This window comes from Protomyctophum parallelum (assembly GCF_964188405.1).
Source record: "Protomyctophum parallelum genome assembly, chromosome: 1".
Taxonomy (NCBI): domain Eukaryota; kingdom Metazoa; phylum Chordata; class Actinopteri; order Myctophiformes; family Myctophidae; genus Protomyctophum; species Protomyctophum parallelum.
The window spans coordinates 81,506,425-81,529,681 of record NC_139697.1 but is presented as its reverse complement, the minus strand read 5'-3'; the positions used below and the strand labels follow the sequence as shown (position 1 = coordinate 81,529,681).

Genomic DNA, 23,257 nt, shown 5'->3' with positions numbered 1-23,257 from the left:
GCTCTCATACTAGCCTCTGAGCCCACATGGCTTTTCACTCTAACATGAACAAAGCACGTCACAGAAGAGGTCATTGATTGGATAACATAAGGCCGGATTTCAGGGTAAGCCAATCAGAGACAGTCTGACAGAGTAGGGCGGGTCTTAATCTTATGGCTGTGGTAAACACAGACACACAAACCCTTGTAACGCATACACAGAAAATGCCGGTTGAACGAACATTATTACCACACGCTACAATGGCAAATGCGGATAACAGCGAGATCGGATGCTTTGTGGGTTGGAAATACAAGCATTATTTTGAGTACTTGCGGGTAAAGGACGACAAAAACATGAGGTGAAAATGCAAATTATGTGGCGGACAGAAAGCATTGTCCACAGCCAAGAAGAGCAATGCAAATCTAAGAAAGCATCTTAAATCAGTCCATGAGGCTGCCTCACATGGACCAACCACCAAAACAGACGAAGATCGATTTTAAATCGCCACAGTAGCATGTCACCAAGAGTCAACTTGGCAAAATGATTGCTAGGTAGCCTATGTTGTTGAGGAAATGCTTTCCCTATCAACGGTGGAGTCTGATCCTTTCAGAGCACTGGTCAGCAAAATACCAGTGAAAGCAGGGCCAATGTGCAGAAATACATTTTCCAAATACCTGAACAGTGAATATTCTAAAATGGAAGATGATATGGACTCATTTTTTAAAGATATTTTTTTTTTGCGGCTTACGCCTTTTATTGATTTTTGAAGGGACAGACAGTAGGCTGACAGGAAACGGGAGAGAGATGGGGGGATGACATGCAGTAAAGGCCGTGTCGGGCTCGGGAGTCGAACCCGCGGCACACTGCGACTGGATTACCAGTCAGGTGCCCAGACCGTTACGCCACGGCCTGGGCCTATGGACTCATTTTTTATTTGATTATAAAAATTAAAAAAAGAAGGCAAGTTGAGGCTACAATAAAGATGACTGTCAACATTTCTGAGCATGTTTTACTGTTCCACTACATTTCATAATGTTAGGAGGGAGTTGTCTTTTCTCTTACTGTGCGACAGAACAAAAAACCTTCTTTTAAATCGTTTTTTATATTATTTTTTAAAGTAAAGTAACTTGAAAATAGTTACTTTCATAATTTAATAACTAGTAAAGTAACTAGTTACTTTTTTACATAAGTAACTATAACTATAACTCTTTACTTTTTAAAAGTAACTTGAACAACACTGACTACCACTACCTGCCTTACACCAGCAATAGGCTAACAGCAGAACCCGAAGAGGTCTATATCCTCCTTGTCTATCCACATTAACCTATTTTATTTGGGCATGTCGTCTTTACAGTAGCAGGGTTTTTCAAAGATTTTCAGTCCAAGGACCCCAGAGAGAGATGAAACGGGGACCCCCACTACATATTAGATTCATGTTAAATATGTGTTAAACAACTTAAAACCTCAATACTTTCTAAACTTCTTCCCTCTTTCTTCCCTGTACACGTCTTTGCTGAAAATAGCCCCCCACATTTTGCACCCCTCACTTCACAAGTGTGATTTTCTTGTTTTTGTTCTACAAGCTCGTAATGTGTCGCATCACAGTGTGCTGTGAGCTTGTAGATCAGATATTTTTACCAGCTGCTGTGTGAAGCACAGGTTTATGAACGATCGTTTTGCCTTTCTGGACTAGCAAGCTATCATTCTCATTGGCTGCCGTATTGGCTCCCTCTTCTCTAGGAAACCTGCCACTTTTTAGCCGACCTCTTAGCCATGGGATGCTAGCTGAACGTGTCATGGCCGCAAATAGGCGATATGTAGGCCTATGGTAATTGGTCTTATATTCTAAAATTGTGTTTTTTACTCACACAAAAAATCAGAGCTGAGTGCAGTTGCACCTGAGTGCAGTTGCTTAATCTTCTTTTTTAAACATTTTATTATCCGGTACTACTAACCGGGGCAAATCTCACACGCATAGCCCTGTTGCCAGGATGATTGGTCGCATGCCCAGCCTCACAGAACTAAACGACAAAGCCATTGCACACATTGAAATCTCAATAGCACAGAACATCACACCCACTCAATCACCACCTTACTCCAATGGCCTGCTCCGGGCTCTCGTACACATTACAAAACTCAGGTGCAAAGGCTCTCGCTTTGGCGATAGCCTCGTACCTGCACTCATAGTGTTCCCAAATAGCAGATGCACAAGCTTAGCCAACGCAAAAATCTAAACTGACGCAGATAATACGCTCAACAGCAGTGGTGTACTCAAGTACTGTACTGTGCTGTTTTTCAATACAAATGAAGCCCTATTTTACACTTCAGCTATTTGAAAATAGCCGATCTACAAGCTGACGCAACGCAATGCATAGATGTGTAGATTGGCTGTTTATAAAAGTTGTATATTAATGTCAATGCTTTTGTACTACTTTACTCAAGTAACATTTAAAAAAAATGACTTTTATTCTGAGTACTTCTTCCACCCGGCTATACTGTAGTATGATCACCACCGTATAACGATTCCCCACTCTGGGCGGCGTACAGAACTGAACACTGAGGTGAAGGCTGCTGTCTGACCATAGGTACAGTATGTACTGTTTGCTCTCGGAGAAGTACAGTGCTGTTGAAAGGAACTCTACCTTATGAGACTAAAATGGAAAGTAGTATCGTTCAAAATACATTATGTTCAATAGCAAAAGCTCCTGTGATTCCACACTAATAAATTGTGCATTTCATATTGATATCTTTAACGCACTTGGTAAAACTTTTGGATGATCATCTCTCTAACAAGAATGATTCTCAGTCATAACTGCCAGGTGCAACAAGCTCTTGTAGCGCCCGTTTTCGTTCGTTTCCGACATTCTTTTGTTGGTTCACTCACTGTGTTTTGTTATGGTTGTCCACTAGCTCCAGTTAGCTCATAACGTTAGCTTATTGTATGTTGCCACTCGCTCCGCGTTGCGGCGTTCAGAGTATGGGTTATTATGCTGTTCAGACTATCATTGGCTTAGGAGGCAGCCAATCATGACTAGGTCATCACTAAAGTCGCCACTAAAGTGGTCTTTACGGTCTTCAGTAGTGGTGGGTGCAAATGTAGTCCAGGCGCTTTTCAAGCACCTGGCAAAAACCATGATACGTGTCCAGGCTAAATTATAGGCATCTGAGAGTAAGTGGCTAACGACAGCAACACAGTTATAGGCTTTAATTAACCACAGCTGTCTCCTCTTATACTGACTGTGGACAATTGTATCTCATAATGACCTGTTTCCACAGAGTCTGGTCATTGCATTTCCTCCTACTTCACTTATAACTTGACCTTAAAAAAAGACAAAAAGGTGGGCGGTGGCACTGTGGTCAATGCAGCACTAAGCACAGATTTGGTGCCTGTCCAGACAATTTGACTAGATAGGGCAGTGATGCAAATAGCCTGCATCCTGCATCCTGCATCACTAAATTAAGAAAAGACGCCATCATGTTACCCTCCGGGGGTCCTGGGCTGCAATACTGTACTTAGTACTGTACTCTAACGTTGTTGAAGTAGTGTCCCTGGGACCCATCTAAGGTCAGATTCTCACCTAATACTTCGGTAGACTCGGATGCGTATGGGCGGGGAAATTGAGGTTCTTGCATATTTAATTGGCTGCGGTTTGCCTTCACACTGTCATTCGCAGCAATTGGAAACGCAGCAGGGGGGACCTTTATCAATGTGTTCCATTCATAAACTAGAAAAAGTGCCCTTCCGGGCACAGGTCTCCACCAGGTTATCCACAGATCCGCAGTTAGAGGTAAAAACACTTTTCGGCCAGTTATAGCGCCACCTTGAGGCTGAGTTGAAATTGTTCATGTGGCATTTTGTCCTCGGCCTAGTGGGAATGTGGGTGCACAATTTCACGGAAATCACGCGATGTGTTCATGATTTGCAGCATTTTGTTTGAAACTGAGCACTCCTGTGAACTTTGGAAGCCAATCTTAACCAATCAGGATGGAGTCTGATAAATCTGAAAGACCCGTTTCGTTGAATGGCTCTAGAGAGACTGTGTACCAATTTGCGTGATGTTTGGACAAAATCTGTAGGTGTACTGTGCAAAAACTTGTTTTGCACAAAGCGGCCTCCTGGTGGCGCTATAACAGGCCGTTCTGGAAAGTTTGGGGCAGAGGTTCATGGTTGGCATCCAGGGAGTGTGTGTGCAAAATATGGCATCGAAAAACTTGTTTTGCACAAAGCGGCCTCCTGGTGGCGCTATAACAGGCCGTTCTGGAAAGTTTGGGGCAGAGGTTCATGGTTGGCATCCAGGGAGTGTGTGTGCAAAATATGGCATCGACCGGGTTAACGGTGGCCGAGATTAGCTGTTCACGGACGGACACACGGACGGACGGACGGAGTGCAAAACATACTCTCCCCATGCCTTCGGCTGGTGGAGACAACTAGCCTACACAGTGAAATCTATGGTGATAAAATTACACTCATAACGTGCATGTGTCGTGCCGTCTGGGACCCCTCTCTCTCTCTCGCACGCAGCCACCACACACTGTTCTTTTGGGCATGGAGGCACAGCGCTGCATGAGCGCACTGATATAACTCCCCAGTCCCCACACAGTGACAGCACTCCATAGCACTCCATGTTTACGGCACGCACAGACAGACAGACAGACAGAATATTCTGTAGGCTATAATAGGCTACACTGCAGTGTTTTTATGTGTTTTCTTAAGCAATTGATTAATGTACACGTCCTCATTTCGATCAGGGCTTCAGTCTCCTTATTCGACCACGTCTATCCACAGTAATGGGACATCTTTGCGCTGCGTAAAATATGCCTTCTCCGTCTCCAACTGTGTTCAGCTCCTCACCCGCCACATTATGTTTGCTTAATTTCCTTTATTTACTGCGGATTGCATTCACACCTGCACCGAATCGTAGTCAAGTGCGATTGGAAGCGAAGCGAAACCCCCGTCTTTGGGCGGAGTAAAATGCGGTTCTTTGCTGCGCATTAGGATTCGAATGAGCCTTCACACCTGCCAAACGAAGCGCACTTTCTGAAAATGCGCAGCAGGATTCGTTTTAATCGCAGCAAAGCTCTCTGGTGAGAATGTGACCTAAAAGACCACCCCTGGATCCTGGGACCCATTATATTGGAAACCTATTTATATCACTGATAGGGTATAGATATGTACTATGGTATGTATTGTCTCCTAGCTACAAAAAAAAGAAAATTAAAAAAAAGAGAGAAATGTAGGCTTGCTCAGCTATGTAATTGAAGTTCTTCTGCAAAGTTTTAAGCTGACCAAACAGAGACCTGCTTCCTTTCTGATAGAAAACCACCATAAACTGTCCTGGGATTTTCAGCGTGGCAATGAAATGCTGATGCAGCTTGTGCCGCATGATGCTGAGGCAGCTGATAATATATTGTAGTGATAAAATATTGTCAGTCAGATGGATAATCAAAAACATGTCTGTCAGTATTTATGCTTTTATGCAAAATGCAGGATGGCTAATTCTGATTCTGTGTCTGAGAAATGCTCGCATTCATGTTTCTCTTTGGCATGCTTCAAGATCGACAATGATGGTAGGACATAGGCACTGGTAATTTTTTTTTATTTCCAATAGAATTCTTTCTCAGACGATACTGTTACCTCTTGTAAAGTAAAACACCCAGGTTACCTTCCTCTCGAGGGAGAATGATACCTTCTCAATACCAGTATATATCTTAGATTGGAAATAGAATGTGCTGATTCTACACAATGTCAATGTGCTGCATGTTTTTACATCTAATAGTGCTTTATATGATCTGCAATACGAGTTTTCAGCGCTCCACTACTAAGATACATTTATGCTCTCTATAAGATAGAGTGTGACAAGAAATAACTCCTTTTATAGTGATCTATAAAAGTGATCTACCACAGCAGCCGTTGTCCTCGGGGAGGAGTACTGTAGCCTACGTTTATGTAAACATGAGTTTACCAGATGGTTTGATTGATTGAAGTATTTATTAACATTTTGCAGAATGGGTACATTTCATATGAAAGCACAACTCAATACAAATACTGTTACTGTGGATGACACACTGATAAAGCATTAGGCTACTCTTGTTTACAACAGGGTCCACCATTTTCAATTCATCAGAACATTTAGAGACGTACAAATACACAAAAAAGGAAATCATGTAAGGAGGTAAAAAGGGAAAAGAAACATATACAGAAAGGGGGAAAGGGGGTGGAGGGGGATTCAGATTTTACGGGGGCCAGTTTCTAGGTATCTGATGTTTTCACCAAGGGTCCACGAAAACCGTTGGTAGAGCTTCCAGAACTTTTCTGCCATATGCATCTCCATAAAGGCCTGAGGCTGATTCTACAAAACGTCTTCTAAATCCTAACGGTTTTCTGAAAAACATATGCTGTTATATCAATGGTTATGAATTTATATGTATTTGGCTGCAGAGTGCAGACCCCCCCCCCCCCCCATCTCAAAATATATTGTTCCAGGGACCTCCACAAGCAAAGATTAGAGTTAAAAATGTTAATATAAATATATATATATATATATATATATATATATATATTCACATATCTTTCCAAAATAGCAGATCTACAAGCTTGTAGCGTGGCACAATGTGACAAAGTACTGTTTTCTCCACAATCTTCTGATCATAAATATAGTTTTTCTTGGAGAATTAAAAAAAATAATTTCCCCCTTGCAGCATTTCTGAAAGCGTTTTAGCTCATAACTATGATTTTGCACTGTGCATGGATCAGCCATCTGGTTAACCACATGAGAGCTCTGTGAAAGCAACACATTCTCCCTCTCAATGTGTCACATTACAGTATGGACCTCTCGACATCACATTTTAGCACAATGGATAGCATTTTGCATTGTGCAGTGCAGACGTCGTGGAAGACATGTGCGCCTCCTACAATGGGTGACGGAAGGTGGAATGCTGCAGACCGGCTTAAAAGCAAGGCAAAGCATTGTTGCCATTTAAAACGTAGAAAACAAGTTCAAAACACTGAAAATACAGCAGGGGCAGCGCTTACTCGGCACAGCCATTGTCAACATCCAGGAAAAGTTGGTGATGGGTTTTTTTCCCATCATAAGATTTAAACGGAAGGACTGTATTAAAATTTAAGGACCATTCACCCATAAAATATACAAAATTATCTATCAGTTGGTACCTGACCAAGCATCAAAAAATATGTATATTGAGTTGGGAGTGCGAATGCATTGGGGAAGCCTATAGCAGTCTGCTGTACTTGAGTAATGTCTTATACATAGTTCAGGGGCATTCATAAAACTGTGCATGTATTCCTTAAAGGCTTACATGCACAAAACGCAAAGTGGCTACGGACAGATGCAAAGGTTATAATTGTATATCATTCTATTCAGAATATCAATATCATTCTGCAGAGAGGTGAGAGACCTTTCCTGCAAGGAGACGCATCACAAGGGAATATCCACGTATTTATCCAGTAGAATAATATGAATGCACACCTGATCGGCTCAGAGACAGCTGCGTAGGCAGGGATAAAAAATGCGCAAAAAGTACACAATGGCCTGCACACCGTCAGCACTTGCAAATTGCAATATGAACCCATTTATTATTTAAGCTACGTTTCATTCAAAGACCATCTGCATCTCTCTGCTGACAGCTAGTACTGTAACACAGCTACAGTAAATATATACAGAGATCCACAACAACCAATCGCAGTCTCCCTCGTTGATGGGGATGAGATACAACAGGTGGTGGTCTCATTTGATCAAGTGGTCTTGCCATCACCGTCAGTCTGTATACAACAGTTAATACATCTTCGGCTCACTTTACAGATGAAAAAAAGACAGTGGATCACTGGATCATAATGTATAAAATCAATCCATATAATATTACACGGTACACCTCAATATATTCAATATAAAATAAAGCAGATCTTTTTTTTAAATATAAATGTCAAGCATAAAAATACACTCAGGCAGTGTTCAAGCAGGAGATTAAGTCCTAGCACCTGAGTAGAGAAATTAAAAACAGCAACATTTGGGAGGCAAATCCCAATGAAACAAACTCTAAATATCCTGTTTCAAATCATTAAAGTGTACTGCGACTGGATAATCCTGATCATGCCTCCGAATCGAACTTTTGTGTTCACTCATTCTCTGTTTGAGTTGTGTGGACATTTTTCCCACGTAGGCCAGTCCACAGGTACAGCGTATAAGGTACACAACACTACACTTTGATCTTAAACTGTTTACCAGTGTGTGTGCAGATGAAGATGTGGTTTTGACCGTGTTGTTGCATTGCGCACAATGCCCACATGGATCATTTCCCTTAGGGAGGGGAGCCAGGCGAGTCTGCCCGTGTGCAGCAGAGCTGCGGGATCAGCATGAACCAAATGGTCCCTCAAGTTTTTGCTTCTTTTAAAAGAAAAGAGGCACAAAAAGTTGTGCCAATTCAGGGTCAGACTTATTGGATGTACCAATGTTTCTTAAAGATCGATTGAATCTTATGCTAGTTGGCAGAATAAGTGGTTGCTTTTTGAGGGGCGCTAGCCCCTCCTATATACAGGTTTAATGTTTGTCTTTAGTTCAATGTTTGTTTAATAAACGCCATTGACAATGAAGGGAAAACGTATGTCATTTTGTAACTCATTACGTCATATTGTCTCTTTATTGTTAATGGCATTTAATGTTTGTGTTGGCACTTGGCACCATTTGTTTTACATCACCTAATCAACATGCGTTAGACTTTAATATATTAGCACCCCCCACTTCACACGGGTGTGATTTCTTTTTTTGTAATAAATCAGAGCGGGGTTTGTTTAAGGCCAGTGTAAAGGCCTGCTCAACACACTCAAAATCATATTTTACATTTAATCTCTGAAGCTTTATTAATAAGCTGATCAGTGGAGGAACAGACTCTTAGGCCTAGGCTACACGTCTCTGGAACTTTTGCAAAACGCACATTTCTTTTTTCGAAAATATCCGTTTCAGTGGAGCTGTGTAGTCATGTGAAACGGAGCTTTTGAGAAACGATGATGTCACCGCTTATTATAAATTAGGTGAGAAATGCATGGAAACTACACGGATATCCATCCATCATTGTTCATGTTTATATATCACTGTTAACAACTTTAAAACGTATCATATGTTGCATCAACTGCAGCGAGCAAAGGCTCTGCTCTGCTGCATCCAATAATAAATATATCAGCCTACTAGTCCAGTGCAGACTGGTAATTGTCTCCACCAGGCCGAAGGCATGGGGGGAGAGTATGTTTTGCACTCCGTCCGTCCGTCCGTGTGTCCGTCCGTGTGTGTGTCCGTGAGCAGCTAATCTCGGCCACCGTTAACCCGGTCGATGCCAAATTTTGCACACACACTCCCTGGATGCCAACGATGAACCTCTGCCCCAAACTTTCCAGAACGGCCTGTTATAGCGCCACCAGGAGGCCGCTTTGTGCAAAACAAGTTTTTGCACAGTACACCTACAGATTTTGTCCAAACATCACGCAAATTGGTACACAGTCTCTCTAGAGCCATTCAACGAAACCGGTCTTTCAGATTTCTCAGACTCCATCCTGATTGGTTAAGATTGGCTTCCAAAGTTCACAGGAGTGCTCAGTTTCAAACAAAATGCTGCAAATCATGAACACATCGCGTGATTTCCGTGAAATTGTGCACACACATTCCCACTAGGCCGAGGAAGAAATGCCACATGAACAATTTCAACTCAGCCTCAAAGTGGCGCTATAACTGGCCGAAAAGTGTTTTTACCTCTAACTGCACAGATCTGTGGATAACTTTGTATGCAAACTCCCTAGTTTACTTTTGTTGCCCTTTTATCCAACCACCAGATGAAGGCAAGCTGCAATGTCCTACATTCCTATCCTGGTGGAGACCTGTGCCCAGAAGGGCACTTTTTCTAGTTTCATTTGTATTGCAATGTGCCTAGTGCAAAGCACAACCGATTGTTTTAATTCAAAGTTGATATTTTACTTGTGCGATATTCAGATAATCTTCAACCGATTGTTATAATTCGAAGTGGTATATATTCCGTGCAGTTTATATTTTCATTGGTCATGTTTTTAATATGCCTTTATCAAATGATATAGAGAGATGGTAAGCCTGTGCCTACATGCTGACAATGTGCGCGCGTGAACTTGTATTAGCCTACATTATAACGTGACATTTATTATACAGCTCGAAAATATAGCTACTCTACAAGCTCACAACTGGTTGTGGACACTTCTATACTGTAGGTCTGACTCTGCTATTAATTTCTGTACCAAGTCGCCAGAGCAATGGTAAAGTGTCTATAATTTTTAAATTATATGGAGAGAAAAGTCGAGAGTCGGGATCTGGAGATTTACGCACATAGTGTGACATGCTGACAGACAATGAAAGAAACATATACTTCCACTCACAATTTAGGTGGCTTTTAAAATGCGGTACTTATTCCTTCATTAAAAAATATGATTGGCACCTCCATAAGTGTAAATATAAAATCAAATATAATATAGCCTACAATTGAAACCTGCTACTGCAGTGATTTTATCCTGTGTTCAATGCGTTTCTGTGGATATAGATATCTCTGTCGTATGGGCAGGACGAAAATATCCGTTTTGCAAAAGATCCATGTACATATAGCCTGGGCCTAAGTCTATAGAACAGACTTATTGGTAAGGACCTTTTCAAGGATGGGGATGAAGACTGCTAGCTAATAACAAAGTGCTTCTTTCTGTTCTTTTTGATATAGAGTAGTGGTAAGACAACAGCTATTGTTAATTATCCAAAATATTAACTCTTTCAAGGCAGTGTACCCTTTGTGCATTTTTTTATCCAGTAGAATAAAAAAATCAGACCAGTCTGAAGTGAGTGGTGCAACAACGCCCCCTGTTGGTGCATATTGCTGTTCCTTGGAGTGGTTGCACCACTCAAAAATCACACCCGTGTGAAATGAGGGGAGCTCTTGTCATTGTGCATCTATTTATGTTAGCGGTTATCTGACATTGCTACATAAGGTACATAAGGTGGTCCCTTATTGGCCAAGCGCTCCCACCAACATGTGATTGGTTAGCCGATTTGCTCGTTTACATATGACTTTGAGTTTTCCCTTCAATGTCAATGGTATTTATTGTTTTGATATTAAATTTACGTCATATTTAGCGGAATTATCAGCTCTTATCATCACATATCATCATGCTTCATCTCATACGGGCCAATCAGAATGCCTGTTGCCTGTGATTGGTTAATTCTGGCCAATCAGAATTCGTGGTGCCTGTGATTGGTTAGCTGATTTGCTCGTTTACATATGACGTAAATTTTCCCTTCAATGTCAATGGCGTTTAATTTTTTTATGTTTAATTTACGTCATAAAAAGCGGACATCTGACGTAATTTCTCCGTTCACCGTCAATGGCAAAACTTGAGACGGGTGGGGACAAAATTTTGCAGATATTTGACCGGAATTCTCTTACCGTGGTCAATGGCAAATCTTGAGACGTGTGGGGACACAAGCTTTTTATAGAAGGGGCTAGCGCCCCTTAAAAATACATTGTCCTTAACGATTTACATTTAATTGCTTCCTGAGCACAGTCACGATGACTCACTGTAATTGTCAAAGGCAAATTAACTGACCTTGTTAACATGTCTGCCTGTCGAGAGAGAGCATAATCTAAAATACTTTTCTCTGCGAAGATCTGATATGGTAGATTGTCCAAGCAACAGCATGTTTACAAATCAAATGAATGCCTTGCCATGTGTTCAAAAGGACATCCTCAAGAGAAGCTATCTGACTGACTGACCATTGATTACTTTGTGAACATGATCGGCTTCAATAACAGTGTGGCTTCACATGTTTTTTTTGGGGGGGGTTTTAGGTTTGTTTTTGGCCTTTATTGATAGCTGGACATGATAGATAGAAGTGAAGATATACAGGAAAGAGGGGGAGAGACAGGTGGAGACATGCAGCAATACATACTGTTGTAATCCACGTAACTCGAGAACCGTTTGCCCCACCAACTTCAAATTGGACAGACGCGTTCCACATTACCACAGGGAGTGCAGTGCCCGGTGATGGCCCGGGAATTATTTCCTGGGCCAGTCGTCGTCATGAAAGGGGGCCCCACGGGCACATCTCTAGTATTATTATAAGTTGGGGGCCACAACCACAAGACAAAAACAAATATATATATAGATTTACCCTTTTACCTGAACCAAAACGGCATTGCTACATTTTCTGTCGCAAATCGACATAAAAGAACACAAGATGAGGTTTGGGTGCAGTTCATCCATGTCATCCATGTCATCCATGTCCTTTTAGTTTTGTAGCTACAGGTATCTATCGAGTGGATTTTGTCCATCACACCAAAAAGAGAATTCTCCGTCTCATCTCTTTTACAAGGTTGTGTGATTCATCCAATCACTCAATAGTGTCTCGTGCTGAATGTCATGATGCACTAACTAACTCTCAACTAATGGTTCATGAAACACGTCCTAAGACCCTGTACCCTTTATCAGCCAGGTACTCGAATATAAACACAAAAACAAAAATCTTTCATTCATACAAACATGGAAACACATCACCATGCATGTCAGCCTGCCTCAACTACTCACAAAGACGCTTTCATGCCAGGGACACATTGAAATGCATACTTATATTATACCTATTTAATCTAAATCAAAGCCTGTGCACTATAAAGGCTTGGCACAGAGATTGATTCATTGGTTGAAAATGTTATTAAAGGGACACTTCACCTCCTTTGCAACCATTATATTATTTATTAGTATTTCAAAGTGTCCATGATGTCATGGACACTGGTCTCACTTCCATCCTGGACTACAAGTTGTCTCAGTAAGACAGCCTTCTCCCTCTGCACAAGACGGTGTGAGTGCACCAAGCATTATGGTAATTGTCTGAGCCCCTTTGACTTCCACTATATACCTGTATGTGTAAGAAATATATTACACATGATATGAACAGAAATCAGTGGGGTTTACGTTAGCCCTAGTGACAGTGTGCACAAGACATCTGGCACTGATCGGTACAGTGATATGTGAAATCAGCTCTAGACAGACACACTGACAGACAGACAGACAGACCCTCTTCGGATACCTCTTTCATAGCCATGCTGTAAAATCACGTAATCAAGCATGACATTTGTGACCAGCTCTCACTCAGTTTGTGCTTATAAGTGTGGTTGCAGTTAAAATGCTGAAGTAATGTGATATAGCTTCCCATGAAATATGACAGAAATGGCAACGCCTTGAGTATGGATTGCCAGGCAACTGTTGCAGGTGTATCCCAAGTTCATAGACTCCCAATCAGGGAATACATCCATACAGTACATTAATACATATATTAAAAAGGCAGACAACAGTTATCATAGGCACCAAATCATTACAAGAGCAGACCCATGCATGCTCCACTCAAAGGCGGCAACCGCCACCCCTCCAGGCGGCAGGGCCAAGGTGTATCCCAAGTTAACACCAAATGTCAAACATGTCATCGTGATGAAGATGTACTGTACAGTAATAACACATCTAGAGGCTTCCTCTGCAGCTATTATATGATTTGGTATCAACTAGCGGACTATTAACCCTGGAAAACAAATATCTTGTCCATACTATGCTAAAGAACACCTATTTAGTTGAGCAGATTCTCTGAAACTAAAAGAAAATACAGGTACAAGCAGTGAAATGTTGAAATGTTGGCATGTCATGTCATGTTCATGTTCTGTTAGCAACAATATTGGATTGTGATCAAATAAAATTAGAACAATAATAATAATTAGGTAAAAAGACACACACGCCATGGTTTAATTCAATTTAAGATACTTCACTATTCAGGGGATAAGCTGGCCAGGTTCTTTAACATGCCAGACCCTGGATGACCAAAATGTAGCCAGACCCCAGCCTCGTTAGGCCACATGTTTTGGACGTGTCCTTCCCTCACTACCTATACTGGAAGCAAATATTTGACGTATTCTCTCATATGTGTGGAACAGTGGCGACCCCTTCTTTCCACACCGCCATTTTTGGCATAATTCCCCCAAACTGTACACTCACATCTCTCACATGCTTTGGCATTTGTATCCCTATTAGCCCGTAGACTAATCCTCCTTAATTGGAAGTCAGATAAGGCACCTTCCTTTCAACAATGGCTAAAATAAGTTCTATCATTCCTGCCTCTGGAAAAACTCAGGTATAGAGTGGACAGAGCCCAAAACTTTGTCCTGGCTTGGAGTGCCTTTGTAGTTTGTTGAGGACTTTTCATTTCAGTGAACTGTAATCCGGACTGTGTCCGACTATGTCCCTGTCTTGACTCTCTTTTTGATCTATGATTGTCCGCTGCTTTGTCCCACCACTTTTTTTAGTTTTAGTTTTAGTTTTAGCCTAGGAGGAGGGGGGAGGGGCTTGTATATGTTTGCGTGTTTTGTGTGTTTTCTTGCGTACATGTGTAATGTCATGTGAAGAAATGTAAAAAAAAAGTTGTTAAAAAAAAAAAAAAAAAAGACCAGTCTAAACCTTAAGCCAAATTCCAATACCCAGAATCTCGGCTACTCGCTCACTCGCACTCAGTCACTCCAGCAAGGTGGTGTTATGGTGGAATTGGTGACCTGCTGAAATATGTGACAACCGTGTAGACAATCACATAATGTAAATGTGTCCTAATGTCAATTGTTGCAGTTTGTTCATTAGCAGAGTTCAACCTAACTGTATTTAGGCCATGTATTTAAAGACTTCCATGTAATAGTTGTGTGAACAAGATGGTCACATACAGGTCACCAATTTCACCGTCATTTGCCATGCTGGAGTGAGCGAGTGTGAGTGAGCGAGTGGCCGAGATATTGGGTATTGGAATTTGGCTTTAGAGTATATATATTTATAGAGAAGGCACCCAGAGGAAATCTTGAGGCGAAATGGACATAGTGGCCGAATAAAGGTATTGCAGCCTGGCCCCAAACACATGAACGCGCTGTCCGTTGACTATCATTGTACACGTTCACGACGGACGACGCTCGTGCGCGTTCAACGGCAGCGCGTTCATGTGTTTGGGGCCACTCACCATTGCAATCCGTCCCAGAATGCACTCTGTTCCTACCAGGAAGGAGGAGTGAATCCGCCTCATGCGCTTTTGAGCAACTCAATGCAAGTGGATGGGAGGAGAACTCGGGTGTCTTCTCTATAGATATATATACTCTATGGTCTAACCCTCTTTAAAGAACCTCTTAGTAATGGGTAATGTGCAAAATAGGGGGAGGACGGTATTAGAATGTGGCATGTTATGGGCCATATGCCATATGTGTTGTGCATCGCTGAGTGTAATGTATCCACGTGTTGTGCCTGCTGGCAGAGTTTGGAATAACCAGATGAAAAAGTGAGGGAAATGGTGTTCCGCATCCTCCCCAAGAAGCCAAATACATTACTCAATACTTAGAAAGCGACAGCTTAACTTGCTGCCCCTCTTTATCTACACAGTATGATGTCACATGTGTGCACAGGCTGGAACGTCATATTGGACATGCTGCAGTGCTTCTTGAAATCTGAACAGTCAGCCACTCTGATGTGAAGAGAGCTGTATAGAAGGTGGGAAGACCGAGAAAGCTTCTGTGTAAATTTAGATTTGATCCACTTTAACCATTATTTTATACTTTATCATATATTTGGTCCCCACTAATGTTTATGATAAAATACCACAATTCTTTCCTACTACACCTAGTCTGTGTCTCATCGGAGGGCTATGGGCAGTTCAGAAACCCATCATTGCTAGGCAGATTTATTTTAACCCTGCAAGACCCGTATAAATTTCTACTTTCAAGAAAGAGATTTCAACCTTACTACTACTTTGAACTACTAGGACTTTGTAGAGGAAATTATGTAAAAATGAATAGAAAAAGCAGATTTATGCACATTTATAATAATTATTAAAATAATAATAAATTAATAATTTACATTTGGGGGATATCTTTCAAAATAATAAATAAAACATGTTCTAGACATTCTAATGATGACAAAAATACATATATTACAGGCCTTTTACTTACTTTTATCAGGGTTAAAGAGTCCAGAGATTTTTAATTTGTGTGAATTTCAGCCTCTGTGGGGGGTATTTATTTGCAAATATCATGACCAATGGCATTGCAATGGCATTGCAATGAACATCAATGATGATGTTTAGGTGAAAAAAGAACAGGAAAAAAATATTAATTCATTCATTAATTCAAATATGTTGTATATTTGCAACGGTGGGTCTTGCAAGATTTTTTGTAAAAAATATTTAGATTTTTATTATCGTGAGAACGATGGCTTCCATTTTCATATTGCAACTTTTCAAGAATAGAAAGCCTGTAGTTTCTATTGGCTTGGATTCCCCATCGATGATGTCACTGGTGGGCGGGTTTCTGAACTGCCCACAGCGAGACACAGACTGAGTAGAAAAAGATTGTGCCATTTTATCATGATTATTAGTGAGGACCTATTGTATGAAGATACGGTAGGTTGAAAAGTGGTGAAGTGGTCCTTTAAAAAAAGAATAGCAGATATACAACCTCATATAGCGCAGCATGAACTTGTAGATTTGCTTTTTTTATCGTCAACATTTTGCTTCTGGGGTGTCCCTGGAACAACATATTTTGAGATGGGGGGGGGGGGGTGTCAAATAGATTTGGGGGTCCTTGACATGAAAAAGTTTGAGCACCACATAGCAACATACGTTTTACAGAAAACTGTAGAATCGGCCTCAGGTCTTCATGTGTTAACAACACCCAGACTGACTGGGACAGGGTCCCTACTGATGGCACCATCAGTGTCTAAATTTGTCTCTGTCTCTCCTATCCAGCCACATCTGTCTCTCCTTTTTGGCCACATCTATCTTGTTCTATCCTCTCCATCCACATCTGTCTATCTGTCTCTGTCTGTCTCCTATCCAGTCATCTGTATCGTTCTATCCCCTCCAGCTACGTCTCTCTCTCTCTCTCTCTCTCTCTCTCTCTCTCTCTCTCTCTCTCTCTCTCTCTCTCTCTCCCCCCCCCCTCCCCAGCCTCTCTCAAGCTGTCTTTCCTCTCCAGCTACATCTGTCTTGCTTTCACTGTCTTGTCTTGTCTAGTTTACCGTACTGTCTGAAATCATTCCCTTATAGGGGATTCACACTGAGACGGACTGAATCCGTTTCATTGGAACCGTTTTCGAATACGGTTGCCTGGTCCCCGATGGCCATGATTCACATTGCCCGAGATTCAACAGCGCACCCGGGTACACTTGCATAACACACTTTAATCCTCCTGATGACGGTGTGCTTGATGGCTGGCGCGCACGGACACTGACCATCAACTGTGCGACATTGTCTCAAATAAATCCAGACACACTGCATTGCATTGCCTCTTTGGCTTTTTGCCGTTATACTACTTCACTGTCAGCCTCCCTGCTATTCACTGTGTCAGTCAGTTCTGTGCTCCAGTGTATTAGTTTGCTATGGATTCTACTTTAGCATTATTATTATTTTGTTTTACTTTGGAAACTGTGCCAAGCAAAGCCCAAGAGCCACGTGTAGTCCGCAGAATAAGATCAGCGCGGTGCTGCGCGTATAAGCAGATTCAACAGGAGAAGGGCGGCGTTGAGAAATGCGCTGGTGTTACGCATCGTGCAGAGGCTGTGTTTTTTTTTGTTGACGCTTGGCTCGTCGACTGCATGCATTCACATTGGAACGATCCGTATCTGAATACACTTCAACGGTCCAGAGACCCTCCCCCCATGCGGTCCCGGGGACGGTTGGGCGATCCGCTCCCGGGAACGGTACGCATCATTCACACTACCACAACATCTGCCAAGTGGTCCCGAGTGCGCACCCGGGACCATAGTGTGAATCCCCTATTAGTCTACTCCCTAAATACATCCTATATAAAGAGTTGTACAGTAAATGCATTGGTAAATAAAAGTCAGACACGGCATTGCTGTGGCACAATTAAAATGTGCCAGATCATTGTCAGTGGGTAGAATAATGAATAGTAATGAATACCAGCATGCATATTTGGTGATAAATACATACACCAAAAATGCATGCTGGTATTCATTATTATTCATTATTCTCAACACTGACAATGATCTGACACATCATAATTATGATCATAATTTCCTGAATGAATAAAATATGACAGTTTCCACTTTTCTCTATCCTCTCGCCGATTTCCATTTGCATTTGACAAAGGATACAGGTGGCCCGTGGCCGGGTAGCGAGGGCAATGCTTTGGTGAAAATACATGTGGGCGGTCCCAACGTTCCGACCTGGATCTTTAAATGAGCTGCTGGTATGTCAACCGTTTAACAGATGAATGAACAGGATACTGTATAGCCAATGATCATTCGCTAGGTGTGATATAGGCCTGCAGGCACTTCATCTAACCTTGTGTCTCAAGTGTTGCCTATCAAGCCTCTGTATTCTGTTGCCTGAGACCTGGCTCAGTCTCAGTATTAAGTCCTTTTCAGACGGGCAGCGACTGACACGCCTAGTAATTCATTTTCAATGAGAGGCGTGCGTTTATTTTGGACGCGCAGAGAAGTTGAGGGGCGACAACGCAAGCATTTTGTCATGGGGGCGGTTTTGACTTTTTCCCTGTATTTTAAATTTTGAATTTCTGCCCACTCACTATTTGGATTCCATTGTCTGTGGCCTACTGCCTCACTGGTCTCGACTTAGCCTGCATCACCCCTCTGTAAGCCTTGTGCCTTCTGTTGTAATACATCTATCTAATTGGACCTGCTCTGCATTTGGATCCTTCCCCTGTGTTGCCACTTGGCACTCAGTGGTGTCCTTTAATAAAGTCTGTCTGTCCAAAATGTTAAAGTCCAAATCAAGAACAGTTTATCACGAATGACATGCCCCTTATTTGAAAAAAGACACTCACCAAGACAAAAAGCACACCTGTATATTACCGTATATATATTATATACCTGCTAAACTAACCCCACATCTGCTAATCCACCTAAGAGGGTACAAGTGTGTCAGGTGTATTTCAAAGTAAATTATTTCACTCTGAACTACTGTAGATTAAACAATGTTTTGGATTTCATTTCTAACCATAAATTTGGTGGAAACGGCAGTGATCAAGAATTTAGTTTGGCAGCCTTCCCAGAGAATTTATCTCTTCTACCAAGCTATATATTCAGCATGGCAGCTGGATGGATTAGAAAGGGGGGTTTGGATCCTTCACCATTCAGCATGGCAGCTGGATGGATTAGAAAGGCGGGTTTGGATCCTTCGCGATATGGCATGTGTAGCAGCTGTATTGCGGAAGCCTGCAGTCTCATGCCTCTCACCTCTCATCTGGTACACTAAAGGCACACCCTTGAGCTTCTATTTTTCAAAATAAAAGGTCATGTCTGTTCTGCTTTTCATAAGTCTCCTGTTACGATGGCGTGATGTGAAACTTACATTATGCATTCAAGGGAAGATTTTGGTTTAAATGGCAGACCATGTACACTACTGTATATGTTTCTGAACCGAGAAATATGTTTCTAGAGGTGGACTGTGTCAACTCATTGTCAAATACTATACAGTATGTGCAATTTTCAAATGGATTATGAAATGACCTATCGGTATGCAACTCGGTGGTGTGGGAATTTAGGTTTAGGTTAATTTATTTAGCACGTAAATAGACAATAACATATCAAAGAACAAAAATACAATGCTAGGAAGGGAAGAAGCCAGCTGGCTTATTTTGAATCCTTTCCTGTATGGAAGAGGTCATTTGTTTAAACAGATTAAAAGTTCATAAAGAACAATACAAAAGTCTACAAGTTGGCAAAGGGGGGCAGCTGTGCAATAAAGAAATGCACAAAAAAGGGAAATAAACAATACAACAACAAACTATAAAATATAACACATCAAAGTAAAACATGTAATCTACAGAGAGGAAGAAATAAGATATTTCTTTAGATGTTTTTTAATATTGGCAAGGATAATGAGGATTTATTCTTCTCTAGTCATTCATTCTCTAGTCGGGATATCTGCCTCGCTTGGATCCACCTCACAAGGCTCAAGCCTGCCTATATCTGCTTTTTCTGGAATGTGATTGGAGTCCAAACACCACACCACTTTTTCAAGTCTAATCCTGCCCTCGGGGAAAAAACATTTGAGTTTTGTGAAATAAGAAATTCATATTTGTTGTTTACGTTGGGTATTTTATTCCTGTGTTTGGAACCTCACCCTCTGCTATTAGCTCTGAGCAGAGCTTTGTCTGGATATCCCTGCATAGGTAGAAATGGGTACTGCCCTCCAAGAGCAGTGTACAAAACCCTTTGCGCAGTATCATATCCAACTAGATAAAGTGCCCCTCGGGCCCAGGTCAGGTTGTGGCCTCCTGGTGGCGCTATAATAGGCCAATGTGAAAAGGGTGCCATTTCCTCTTACGCCTTGGATGGCAATTGAATGATTTGAGGCATTTTGTTCCAAAAATGTGTTTAGCAAAAATCCACCTGTTGGTGACGCTATAACAGGCCAATGTGAAAACTTTGAAAGCCAATGTTAGCCAATTAGGATGGAATATGAAATATCGGACGGATCCGTCTTGAACACATGACTATAGAGATACTGTGTAACGATTTGCGGGATTTTTGGACAGAATCTGGAGGAGTAATATCAAAACATGCGTTTTACAAAAGTCTGCCTCCTGGTTTCACTATAACAGGCCGTTCTGGAAAATTTGGGGCAGAGGTTCATCGTTGGCATCCAGGGAGTGTTTGTGTCTGTGTGGCCGGGTTAACGGTGCCGGAGATTAGCTGGTAACAGACAGACAGACGGATGCACACACACACACGGATGAAGTGCAAAACATACTCTCTCCCCATGCCTTCGGCCTGGTGAAGACAAAAACTAAAGGTATTTCCTGAGAGCTACAGATGCCAGTCAAACCCTGTTCGCATGTGCAATACTACTTCCGTATTCCGTAAGATTGCATTGGGAAAATATTTGGCTTGAATATTTAGGAAAAGTCATGGAAGCGGAAACTTCTGAGAGCTTCATGAGCATAGATAATAGACTTCAAAAGCTCAGAATTGGTCATGAAGACTGCTTAGACACTCAATTCCAATTCCCCCTATACGTGGGGTATAGGGGGAATTGGAGTTTGTGTGACAAACATCTAGTTTGCTTATTGCCCGTGTACATTCCCTTAAGAGTCATGAGATGCGAGGCTCCATGCTGTAGCATTACAGTCTTAGCTGCATTCTGGTATGAATGACAATGGAGGAGGCTCCTTGATAGACACATCACACATGCACATCAGAGGAAATGTGCAATATCTATGCAAAATTCAATGTCCATGGTTTCCTAAAAATGCATTAGTTTGTGAATGACTGTGCTGACACTAAATATAGTTTGGACAACAATCCTATATATTGATAGACACTGTATGATGCAACATTATACTTATAGTGTAGTTCTTTATAGCTTGGAATGCCATACCCTGCTCTGCCCTCTCCATAATGAATGTAAACTGAAAACCGTGTGTATGTCATAGCTATACATGTATTTAAGACAGATATTTCCATTCATAGTAATGCTGTGCTTCCATGTCAAACACAGAAGAGGACATACTGTAATCAATCCACGGGAGGGCCTGCATGAAGCGCTTGTTGATAAAGATGCGTTGATATGGTAATGGTATCCATAGAAATGATACCATGGGTCTTCCAGTAAATATGACAGCAGTGAACACACAATTTGGATGCTTAGGCCATAGAGAGGTCATCTGGGAATTGGGAGGTCGCCGGTTCACCCCCGGGCTCGCCCTGTCTGTGTCCAAGTGTCCCAGAGCGAGACACTTAACTCTGAGTAGCTCCCTAGAGCTGTAACATAACCCTGTGAACATAAATGCACCGTGTGCGTGTGCGTGTACATCTGTAATCCACGTAACTTCAAATTGACACATGCGCTCCCCACCAGTGCAGTGCCCGGCCTTGAGTCGGACGGATACACGGTTGTCCAGAACCGACAAAAAAGGCCCTGGTCAGGCTCTGCCAGTGGACCTAATGAGCCTAAGTCCCCTCACCTGTATAATTCCCAGCCTCTGCCTCAGATAAATGATTACCATGGCAACCCCGCACTTGATATTTGAAATTGATTACTTAACCAGTCCACTTTTCACAGTCAGTTTGCACTCTTCAGACACAGGCAGACAGACGGATACAGAGTCCTCCATATACACAGTATGGGCACAAAAGGGACACAGTCAGAGGGTTAAAACGGGTAAAACAGGTATTGCATACTAGGTTCCCAACTTGCATCGTTCCCAAGTCGACAGGCACAGGTCTTGGAAGTAATTGAAAATAGCCAGTCTATAAGCTCAACGTGTGTCCTACAAAGTGCATTGCATGCTCTACTCCAGACATCACCTCACACAAGAGACGACATTATCAAACCTGACTTGTAGCAATTAACAAAATGCAATAACTGCATAGTATAAATAGTTGGCGATTCTTAGGAGGCGGCGTTATTGTTTGTTAATGATTGCTGGATCTTCAAATAGAGGTTCTACCTTCATGGCAAACATGCTGAGCCTCTCCACTTTGATGGAGTGCAGCTTGATTGGCGCAGTGCTTAAGCTTGCTCTTTGATCAGTGTTGGGCATTGTGCCAACCAGACCTGCAGGCTTATTTGACAAACTCAAGTAAAAACTATGTCTGGATTTATGTATTGTAGAATGTAAAGTCCTATACTCCTCAGTCCTCAGTGTTAATTATTGAACTCTGATGGTGTACAAAGGTAACCAAACTAACCCTTTCGGATCCATTTGGTTTCTGTATACACATGAGAATGAGAATTTCTGTATATAATGCTATGGATTGTGCATGAATACATCTCCACTACACATATTTTATTTACTGTAGTATTGTGTTTAGAATTGTAGTTATAATTGGTGTCATGTGCTGTGACGTGCTGCGTTTCATGGATCCTTTTTTTAAATCAATTTTAAAGGCGTTTCACCAACTAGTGTGGTTACAAGTATTTTACAAGGGACAGGACCACACTGGTAATACGTATTTAAGTATAATTCATGTGGAGCAGAAACCTCTTATCTCCATATTTTAACTTTTTGTGTTTATGTATTTATTCCTAAATTAACGCCATACGTACTTGATCATACTATACCACGGTAACAAGACTACTCGCCCCGTTTCTGTTTTCCTCCCAGAAATTTCCCCAGTGAGGGGTGGGAGAGGCTGGACAGCAGACGGCTGGACTTTGAATTTCTCTAACTATAAACTTTCATGACAGCAGAACAGCCTAAGTACAAATAT

At 41.7% G+C, this 23,257-nt stretch overlaps 1 protein-coding gene across 1 annotated transcript in view; it reads right to left on the bottom strand.

The window, feature by feature from the left end:
• Positions 1 to 23,257, bottom strand: part of doc2b (double C2-like domains, beta) — a 148,036-nt gene that overhangs the window by 69,764 nt on the left and 55,015 nt on the right. The gene's annotated exons all lie outside the window — the stretch shown is intronic.